Source organism: Ixodes scapularis, unplaced genomic scaffold, assembly GCF_016920785.2.
Source record: "Ixodes scapularis isolate PalLabHiFi unplaced genomic scaffold, ASM1692078v2 PGA_scaffold6__148_contigs__length_123643588, whole genome shotgun sequence".
NCBI lineage: Eukaryota > Metazoa > Arthropoda > Arachnida > Ixodida > Ixodidae > Ixodes > Ixodes scapularis.
In genome coordinates, this window is record NW_024609881.1 from 2,376,956 (window position 1) to 2,388,377 (window position 11,422).

Below are 11,422 nucleotides of genomic sequence, written 5' to 3' on the forward strand. Positions count from 1 at the left end.
TTTAGGTGCATGAACAGTTGCACAAAAACAGAATGAAAATCCAGAGTCAACGGAAGCAGTAAAATATGGAAAAGAACTAGTGTGGCTATATGCATTGCGGCAAGGCATTTCAGGCGAGGGGACAAAAGGGTGGGGGTGCCATGCATGTTTTGAACAGTTGCTTATCATTCCGAGGAGATGAAGGCAATTTCACAGTCAAACTGAAATGGAATGAACTGACTGGGTATATCAAAGGGCAAATCTGTTCTAGTTAATTTGAGTTTGACTGTTCTCAGTACAGCCAACGTCGCTGAATCCCGAAGTAAATTATTGTTCTTCTCAATACTGTGCGCAGTTGTGTAGATGTACTGCCTCCGAGTTTCCGTTCGATGCTTTGCGGTAAAACGAATGAAAAGCATGTGCGGCATAGCATTCATTCCACAGGGCGTGCATGCTACGTGGGACACATGCTAGTTCTTGGTTGTGCCACCCTGAGCGCACTGAAACCCACAAGTTGCACCAAAGATAAAGCGGAATTGCCCTTCGATTCCTTTCCTAAACTGACAAGCAGCTCAAAGCATCTAGTAGCACTTCTCCAGCCGCAACCTCGAGGCTAGCCTGCAAATGGACACTACACACTGCTAGACTACCTCCAAAAGCTAGGAACGATCTGCACCTTACCGAGGCCTAAATATACCCGGCCTCAGATTGGTGAGTACACACAAGATATGCATATCCAGGTGTGGGATTAAATGATGCGAAACACGCTGGGTTATTGTATAAATTTTCACTCTTTGAATTACCCTCTCGACATGAATCCTGACATAAGCTGTCTCGTATGATGAGTCTACCTCAACCTCTGTGAACTGCACTCCTGATGCAAATGGTGGCATTACCAGTGTTGCTTTCTTAGCACCAACGCCAGTTACTATGCCTGTAAACCCTTTGTCGGCCAGGACGACATCATCGGGCCGCAGTATGTGCAAAAAACCAGACTCAATTGTGATAGCAGTATCAGTTGTGCGCCCACCAAATCCATCTGAAAGGAACGTCACAAGACCACTAGGTGCGACTCCAATTAGGTACTTAACAATATAGCACCCTTTGTACTGCGAATACCAAAGGTTTTGCTTCTCGACTGACGGAGGAATTTCCACCCTCATCTCAGTGCAGTCTATTATTACCCTGCAAAGAGGATAATGAACTTTGAAGCTTGGTGGCATGGTGGCCTGGACAGCACCTCTTCTCGGCCACCAAATCCAGTCTTTTATTCTGGCGCAGAGGATTTCAAGTGTAACCCTGAGTACGTTATGTTTTAACTTAATCAAAAATAGTAAGAGCCGATTCTCGCTTGACAGTTCATTTTGCCTCCTCGAGGTATCTGGAAATAAGCTCAACAACAGAGCAAATAAAGAAAATGATGCGGAACTTTACCTTGTTAACATTGCCTCGTCGTCACACACAGACTTGTACCCAGTAAAGAAGGGCTCTTTGTACACTGGCCCAGCACCCTATCGCAAACTGACACCGTGTCTGGCCCACACCCTTCGTCCACTACTGCCTTATGGCAGACAAGGGTTGAGACATCTCCCCCCATGTTACAGCAAAGAAACAGGGTTCATGGTGAGAAGCTTGCTCCATCATCTTCTGTCATGGTGGAAGCCTGCAAAGATAGGAAGGAATGCAACGCTATTACACTGAGCCGTAATATCCAAAGGTCCGTATTATTTCTAGGGTGCACACATTCAGATTCACATCCGAGTTCAGGATTTATTTGCTTCCATGTGAACATACATTCTGAGAAAAGGAAACTTTGGAGGTTTCACCTGCCAACCAGCAATAGTATGTCTGGTTACATATTTATATGAGACAAACAAGAACGGACGTGGAACAACAAGGAGCCCCGACAGATTAATATCTGAAGAAATGGAGTTTGTTGAAGTGTTCGTTAGTGTCCAGCAGTGCCTATTTCACAGTATTCCTAGCCTTATAAATTTCCAAGAGGTTATTGTCCCTATTTACTTGCAAGTTTCAAATTCATTTCATAGAGACAGCTACGAATATGATGCCCGAGGGTTAAAAAGAAACACGGAACTTCATTTGGCAGTCTTGTACTTTCCCCAGGAGTGTTTCCAAAATATCCTTACAGCAAGTCGCCAAACAGGGCGACTCTTCTTTCCACATATACACAGCTACCTCTGAACATAGAGAGTGTGAGAAATGGTATTCATATGTCTATTCAGTTGTTTTAAAGTTCTGCTCACACTGGCTGTTAATGGAGCAGGTGCTGGCTCTTCTGCTGGTTGCCGCTCCATGGGTAAATCAACTTCAGGTGCACCTGTACACGGTGTTACACGCCTTTGTTGTTCGACCCTTTTCAGTTACCTGAAGAGAGAAAATTTGTCAGTAGCCGTACTATTCTGTTAATCAGTGGCAATCAGTTTGTCGAATGTTTTGCCGACATGCAATGTATCGTAGACAAATCTTTTTACCGACAGATCGTTTCGTCGACAGCTCGCATTAGCTCTTTCTCTACACAGTGTCTAGAGTGCCGTCCGAAGGTGGTTTATGCGCGCGTTCTAGTGCCGTCCTAGCGTGCAAATGCCATCCTTTACTGAAGAATGGCTTGCTTTTGGCACTTTGTGGCCTTATTAGCATGCCTACTTTCGCTGTACTTCTTTTTATTTAACTTGGCTAATTATGTGTACACTCGGACTCCGTAAAACTTTATCTTTATAACAAAGAATATCTGAAAACCAAAAACTGGCATCTCTGACTCGTTTTAACAGCGTAATGGTAAGCGTGCTTAGCTAGTACATATTTAGGTTCAATATATGTGTGCCTTAGAAAACTTGTATTTTCTTGTATTTTGTAGAGGCTGTTGCTGCCACCGGAGGACGTGAGATTTAAATCACAACCGCAACATTCGAGCGAGTGCCACGCCCGCAAACTTGAGAAGATCGCGCACTTGTATTTCGCAGACATCATAAGAAAGCATGCTGCTCACTCCCGTAGCGCTTGTCTCGCTCGCGCTTTCTGTTAAAACAAATCGTCGGCGAGTGGCTGACGAAAGATATGCAATAAGCATGAATCTTGCTGAACACTTTCGGACGACACTTGAAAGCGCGAGTGGAGTGCCGACAAACGGCACTTGAACGCTGTGTTTTTCCGCAATGAGCCGCCCGTGGCTCGGGTTGCTTCACACGCACCCGTGGTGCACGCGCGACGAAACCTTGCGACAGCGAGCTTTAAATAAATTCCTGACTGACAGACTAACAATAAATAAAAACTACAGAAGCACATAAAATGGGAAAGTCACCTGTCGTGTCGTTCAGCAACCCCGAGTACCACTCTCTTCTTGTACGGCGATGGAAAGATCGAAGGGTTGTAGCTCGGGTGGGCTTCCTCATTTCACTTCTCATTCCCCAAAAAATGCCTACAAATTTTGAAATTCGGGGTAGGGGTCCAAGTCGTTCCATCGGCGCTAGAAAAAGGACATTAGATGAAATAGATTCACACACTATAAAGCGCGACGTTAACTGAAAAGTGTAGTGAGAAACGCGACTCACTTGTATCGACGGACCAGTCGCACCCAAACCGCGCGGCGTTCTGTCTCGTAGGACCTTCGCGGGAAACCCGTAAAACTTCATATCGGGCGAATTTTTGTAGGTGCTGTTGCATCTAACCACACAGCAATTATTTCTACCCTCAGGGTTGGAACCGGCATCTCGCAAGTTGCGATTTCTAGACCGCACTAACGTTTTCAACACAATCCCAACGCGCCGGAATGGAGAAGCTGCCCGAGGAAAGCGAATCTGTTTGCCGCTAGGGGCGCCCTGGTCGGGGCTTGAGTTACATCTGCACGTTTCCTATAGCTATTTTCGTCCGAAGTGCACTCCGAAGTGCGTATAGTTTTACTCTTCATATAAAGCTCAAATTCCGGGGTGGCAATCTTGGATGGCTATGAAACGGTTCACAAGCCGAGGCGGCCATTTTTCATGGCTGTGAAACGGTCAACAAATCCTTAAAATGAATGTAATTCATGACATCAAAAATAAGGAAAAGTGTGTACCCGTCCTTTGTTTTTTTTCCCTTTTGAAATTTGCGTTTTTTGGACAAAAGGGACATTCGTTTACAAACGGGACCACATGCACAGTAAGCATGCTTCAAAGAAACGCCCCCGATGTCTGAACCTTTCGGGACGACCGTATACACTTTAATTCGCAAAACCTATGCGATTCCGTTGAAGCTAGAGAGCAAGCATGCATGCTACGACAGACAGCCCTGGCTTCCACGGACGAACGCGAGCAGCCCCGACACAGCGGTAAGGCCAATAACCCATGCCAGATAGAAAGGTATAAACTTTCTAGCCCAAACCTCTCGGACCGAGTCAGGAGCATTTTAGTATTGCAGCGCGAGATCGCTCTAAAGAATGCTTCGGCTGCATATGCAATTAAGCCTTCAGCATGTTATGCAAAGCACTCGTACATCACTCGCCGTACTTCAGTTCTACTCACCTGCCATGTAGAGTACTTTCGCGTCGTAGAACGATCCTTTCGTACGCGCGTCTCCGGCCCAGTAGACCTGGTCCGCCTTGTCGTCTTCAACTACACCGCTAAAGTCCCTTACGTCGTCGGAACTCACAACAGGCTGGGTCTTGTCCAGTAGAAATTATACTAAAACATTAGACATTGTAGATCCCGGGCAGGATCGACAGGTTGGAGCAAGCGGGCAAACAAAACGAGTCGAGAGCGATCGTTCATGGAAGCTCGGCGAAGCCTTTATGGGCGAAGCGAAAGTGGCGTGTTCGGCGTTTCGGCGGGCATCTGATCAAGGTTGTCGGTCGGTTGCGTGTCATATCTCTAACATCAACGGTTTTATGGGCTCACGACCCGAAATCGTTTTATCGTGCGTAGATTATTTTCCTTATTCACAGACGTGACGAAATAGTGGTATCCGAACGAACTTTACGTCCTTTGACCGTACGTCTGTCTGCACGTCAAAGCTTTTTGACATACAGTCAGACAGAATCGATGTACAATCAGAATCGCCACCAAGACATCTTGATGGCATTTCGCGGCGGCCGACTGCAACCAGGAAACCATCAGAAAGCCGACAAGCGGAGTCTGACTGAAGTTTGACTGTCGGTCAGAGTAACTTGTTGGCCAATCAGGCGTGCTTGACGTACAGTCAGGCACAGTCAGTGGTCCACTAGAAAACATTGACTGCCAAAGAGGGTTACATTGATGGATTTTTACTTCGGGCTGGACTGTTGTCCCGGGCTCAGCATGGTTGTCGCCACAACCACATTTGTGAGACTGCTCTCGGGGCCCTCGTCCATACAGTCAGTGCCCACGTCGATCAACGTGTCCCACGCGATCTCGTACAGCTTGACTTGCCAGGTGCTTTTGACTACCTGCCTCACACCCCAGACAACACACGAAGTACCCAAGAGGTCCCCAGAACGTTCGAATGTCCAGCTCAGTAGGCGGACGTTCGTCGTACGTCCTTTGGTCGTAGGCTCCAAGATCGCGCTCAGTGGCTCAGCGAAAACGGTGGCGGACGGCCAGTGTTGAGCTCTTGAGGAGGAAGGGAACGCGTGACACAGTCGGGAGGACTCCGGCGGACGGCCCACGGACGTCCGTGGCTTATCCTCTCTCAGATACGAATTTAACAAAACTTCTGCCAAAGCAATTTCTGTCTTCTTTCAGCTTTACTATAATGACTAAACTGAACACGATGTTTATTAAAGTTATTAACAACGTCTTCAATCGTATATCGCGCATATAAAAAATTGGGTTGTGTGTGTGTTTATACAGCCTAGAACTTGGTCTGCCTCACAGGGGCGACGAGTCTCCCAGCTGTGAAGAGAAATTTAGCCAGTGCGGTACAGCCGCTAGCCTGGGGTCTTTAACGTGCATCACGCAGTAGTGATACACGACCGCACGCCGGTACGATGCTCATCCAGATCGAAACGGGCAGGGGTGGGGCTCGAACCCAGGATCCCTGGGTTCTGCAGCGCGAGCTTTCGCTCCACGTGCTCCGAGCTGGTGTGCGCTAGACCACTCGGCCACCGATCCCCCCTTATCGCGCATATAGTAAATATGAACTGTGGGCTTGGACACATCAGCCTGATCAGTGCTCAGAACGTGAAGCAGCGCCTTTGTTCGATCTGCCAGGTCTGCTTTGTTTATAGATTAACCGTCTTAGTTCATTACGTTTTCCTTGGTTCCTCGATCATTTAGTTGGGTGGTTTGCCCGTCTTGACCGCAAGATGCCCAAGCGAGCGTGGAGGTTTTATCGAAACGAGAAAAAACACGTGAAAAACAGTTTGTTTCTTTGTGAGTGTACTGAGGAGAACGAGAATGTAGAACGAACGGATTACGAAGACGTCTCTGAGTGCGATTTGTACGCCGATGACGACCGTACCTCGCTAGCTCGACCAGGCATTTTGTCTGAGGGAGGCTGTACGCCTACAGCTGAAGTCGGTCCAAGCTACGTGAGCTCTATGTCTGAAACGCCGCTGGAGGTTGCCGAATTAGAGCCTGACTTACCTGCTCCAATCGCCTGCGATGATCTCAGGTCAGGAGAGACCCAGGCTTTCTAATCAAATTGAGAGAATGGGCTGTAGTTTCCTCTGCGACACAGTCGTCCGTCACAAGCCTTTTGGAGGTTTTACGTACTCATCCATGCCACTCCGACCTTCCTAACAGTGCCCAAGCCTTGTCGCGAACTCCTAAAGCGGCGATTGGCGTTTCATTCATGTGCACTGGCAAATACTGCCATTGCGGCTTTGCGGAAGGGCTGTGTCTCAGAATCAAAGAGGTCGTGTGGGCGTCGTATTTAAATCAGGCAATAAGCGTAAAAACAAAACACAAACTGTATTTACACTAATAAATCAATTGAATATACATCATTACACAGAAGTGTCTCGATCGGCTTCTGTCGTTCTCCTCGTTCCGCTCGTGCCTCGAGCCTTCTTTCTTCTCGTTTCTCGTGAGCTTCAAATTCTTTCCAATCTGCATCCTCCCCCCCCCCCCCCCCCCCCCTTTCTTTTTCCGCTTGAGAGTTGCCTTGCTTCATTCGCTTGCCAGTTCCAGGGGGTAAAGGAGCTGCACGGGGCGCCGAAGCGTTACCCCGCTCGGTAGGCGCACTAGACAGGAACGCACGTGGTTGTCTCTGCCCAGCTGAACTGTTTCGATCCTCCCCGTTTTCCACATGAGCCGTGGGGTCTTGTCTTCGTGAACAAGAACGAGGTCCCCGTTCTGTAGGTCGTTTGTCCGCGTCTCGGGCGATCGGTGTGCGGAGCGGAGCTGAAGGAGGTATTCCTTCCGCCATCTGCGCCAGAATTGGTCCAGTAGTTGCTGCCTGTGTAACCAACGTCTGGTAATGTCCCCTCTCGCAGAACCTGGTATAGTTTCTAGGTTGACTGATGGGAAAGCCGTCAGACGCCTGCCCAACAAGAAGTGCGCAGACGTTCAAGCATCCTGCTCGTGTGGAGCGTCGTGAACAGGGGCCAAAGGTGGAGAATTCACGACGGCTTCCACCTCGTGGAGCATGGTCGTTAGTTCTTCAAAACTAAACTTGTTCCTTCCTAGTATGTTCCGTAGACTACGCTTCATTGTCTGGACCATCCTTTCCCAGAACCCGCCCCACCAGGCTGCTCTCTCAGCGATAAACTTCCACTTTATCCGATGCTGTGTGCAGTAGTCCTGGAAGCGGCGGTTCGTGAGCACGTCCCATACGCCGCATAAGTCCCTTGCTGCCCTCTTAAAGGTGAGGGCATTGTCTTAGTAGACAATACTGGGTAAGCCCCGTCGAGCAGTAAAGCGCTGGAAGGCCATGATGAACGCCTCTGTCGATAGGTTGGAGACAAGCTCTAGGTGTATGGCTCTTGTCACCGCACATGTGAAAAGCGCAATGTACGACTTTTCATCTGATGCTGCAGTCTTTACCATCAGTGGACCGGCAAAATCGATCCCGACCACCTCAAAAGGATTCGCTTGGGTGATCCGATCCTGCGGCAAAGGTGCGGTCGGAGCGTTAGCCGGCTTGAGTCGGGCCAATCGACAGCCATTACATTTGTTGATGACCTTCTTGGCCAGCTGTCTTGCTCGCGGTATCCAGAACCGCTCTCGGACTTGGGTTAAGGTGTCCTGAAGTCCGCCGTGCAGTGTTCGACGATGGCAGTCTCTTACCAATAACTCAGTGAAGCGGTGATCCGGAGGTAGCAAAAGCGGGTACTTGATCTCGATTGTTTCGTTTAATTGTTGCAGTCGTCCCCCCACTCGCAACAATCGGTTGGGGTCAATGAAGGGGGCGAGCAAGACTATGCTGGATCGCCTTTCCAGTTTCTTATCTGTCTTTAGATCGTTCACTTCTTGTGTAAAAGCTTCCTGTTGCGTTCGTGCGATCCACCAAGTCTCGGCTCGTCCAAGTTCTTCGGACGCTAGCGGGCCCTCACGTCGGCTTCGCCGCGTTCGGCAGTTCTTTACAAACCGCATAATCCATGCAGTAATCCTGAGGATCCGTTCCAGCACCCCGTATCGTTCAAGTTCCAATAGAGGTGCAATCCCCTCTGTTGCAGTCTGCAATACGTGATGTTCCAGCTTTCCCTCCTCTGCAATAACTGCTACTGGAACGTCGTCGCCCATGACGAGGTTCGGCCATACGTCTTCGGTTTTACCAAGCCACTTTGGACCCTTCCACCACAATTGCATACCTTTTAGAGTTTCCGCAGATATTCCCCGTGTCATCAAATCTGCCGGATTTTCTTGACCGGGGCAGTGCTTCCATGTAGAAGGTGACCCTCCAGATTGGAGCTCTGCCACTCGATTTGCCACAAAAGGCTTCCACTGAGTTGCTGACCCGCGGATCCAGTGAAGTGTGATAGCGCTATCTGTCCAGTAGAATGTCTCTTGAATGTTCATGATCTCTCCAAGATACTGGCCCATCCGTCTTCCAATCACTGCAGCCATTAGTTCTAGTCGAGGTTGTGTTATTCACTTTATGGGCGCCACACGTGATTTCAAGAATATAAAGTTCACCTCTACGTTCCCATCTTCTCCTTCAGCCCTCAGGTAGACACAAGTGTCATAGGCCACCGGACTTGCGTCGCAGAAGACGTGTAGCTGGAGAGAACATATGACTTCTCTAGGCGTCTTCACGATGCAGCGAGGAATCACTATCTCTTCTAATTGTGGAAGTTCTGCGCACCATCGCCGCCATTGCACCAGTAGGTCGTCCGTTAGATCGTCGTCCCAACCGATTCCTTGTTCCCATATTCGTTGAAACAAAACCTTGATTCGTATGACGAACGGTCCAGCAAGGAGTCCCAACGGGTCGAAAACCCTAGCTGATGCACGGAGTACATAGCGCTTCGTCGTCCCACTGCACGTGACGAAGTTCAGGATTCTCTCCACTGGAATGGCCAGCGTGTCAGCGTCACGTCGCCAAAGAAGTCCAAGTACAGCTCTCGGCTCAGAGAGTGCAGACATTGATGCAGCTTTATCGAACGATCTTTGCAGTTCTGTCGCGTTGGTAGACCACTTCCGGAGTCTCATTCCTGCATCTTCTAAAATCTGGCTGGCTTGTTCCTGTATTCGCGCCACTTCTTCAATAATGGGGGCTCCGATCAGGAGGTCGTCGACGTAGAATCCCCGTTGAAGCAGTTCCGCAGTCGATCGCAATTCTCCATTGACGTTGCTCAGATGATGAGTAAGAGTGGCGGTTAGTAGAAAGGGGCTGGCCGATGTCCCAAAGGGCACTCTCGTCATCCTCCGCTCTTCAACGGTTGGTTCAGAGCTTGCTGACGACGAATCTCTCTGAAACCACAGGAAGCGTAGGACGTCTCTATCTTCAGGTCGAAAGCTGACCTGCAGAAACGCCTTTTCTATGTCCGCTGTTAAGGCGATTGGGTGTAGACGGAAGCGCACCAAGATTCCGACCAGATCGGCGTTCAAATTCGGCCCTTTTTCCAGTTGTTCGTTGAGTGAAGCAACTCCTGGGAGATGACACGAAGCGTCGAAGACGACTCTCAGCCTGGTGGTTTCGGATTCATTCCGAATTACGGGCTGATGGGGCATATAATAAATCTGTGGGTTTGTCGACTCGGCGCAAAATGGGCTCGTTGAAACTTTTTCTGCGTGTCCTGAGGTGATGTAGCTGCGTATGACGTTGTCGTAATCTTTTGCGAAGGACTGGTCGCGTGACAATCTCATCTTCAAACTCTCAAGACGTTTCAATGCCAGCGTGCGGTTATCTTTCAGTTCTCCCGCGCCGACCCTGAACGGTAGACCGACTTCGTACCGTCCATTCACTTTCCGAATTGTTCGGTTGAACTCGTTCAGCAGTTCGTTCTGTTCTTCCATCTTGCTGGAGGGCTGGTGATATTTGCATGTAGCACAGAGGCTGCTGGCAAACTGGGTCTTTCAGTCCTTTTCTTCTGCGTCTCTTGTCGTTCTTCTACTACTCCGGCTCTTTCCCTACTCTCAACTTCGATCCGAAGGAAGCTTAGAATATCGGCGAGCTCATCTTCGGCATCGGCTAAAGAGGGCGGCCTTGAAGCGCTCCGGGTGGAAAATGGTCCGTCGACAGAGTGTCCGGTGTCATGCACCGCTGGTGAAGTCAGTGAAGTCGGACTGTTTTGCGTTTCTCCCGTCGACCTGTAGGCAGTGCTGCTTGCCTGCTGCCGGTGATAATTTACGACGACTTAGCTCGGCAAGGCCTTGAGGAGGATATCGGACATCATCGTGCAGTACGTTGCCGATCCTACGCCGAGCCCTTTCAGACCTCGGATGTTCGTCTGGACGTGATCGTACATCTTTCGGAGGCCTTTCGTGTCTTTCGCGGAGGCAACAGGAGGCAGTGCTCGGAGCTTCGCCAGATGATTTTGCTCGATCCTTCGTTTATCACCGAAGCGCAGTGTCAGGATTTCAATGGCATCGTCGTAGCAGGCCTCAGTTGCCTGGAGCCCAGCGATGGCCGCCGCCGCTGGTCCGGTGACATGGTTGCGCAGGTACTGAAACTTGTCCGAACGTGGAATGCTATCGTTTTCGTGGATAGCACGACCGAACTGCTCCCAGAAGCTCTGCCACGCGCTGACCTCACCGTTGAAAGTTTGAAGTCGTAACTTGGGAAGCTTCACGCCGCTAGTCATGTTGGTGCGATTTCTTCCCAGGTCTGTAGTGGCAGTCGCAGATGTTGTCGCGGATGTGGTCATCTGGGTGGCCTGTGCCTGTTGTTCTTTACGTCTCAGTGAGTCTGCCTTGCAGTCCAACAGCGCCATCATTCGGATGGCCTCGTCGTCGTACTCCGTGACCGTAGTGTATTCTGCGACGAGGTCTTGTTTCGATATATGATCTTCTATCTTCACGTTCAACTCTTGAAGAGCCCTGTTATTGGCCTTGAGCCTTTCTAGCCAGGCAGTCAGCGATGCCAGGTC

The 11,422-nt window shown here is 49.6% G+C and overlaps 2 pseudogenes; both read right to left on the reverse strand.

Annotated features, from left to right (window-relative positions):
- Nucleotides 1-318: 318 nt before the first annotated feature.
- On the reverse strand, nucleotides 319-1,424 carry LOC115326033 (annotated as a pseudogene).
- Nucleotides 1,425-7,058: 5,634 nt separating this feature from the next.
- On the reverse strand, nucleotides 7,059-10,349 carry LOC120837469 (annotated as a pseudogene).
- Nucleotides 10,350-11,422: the final 1,073 nt, after the last annotated feature.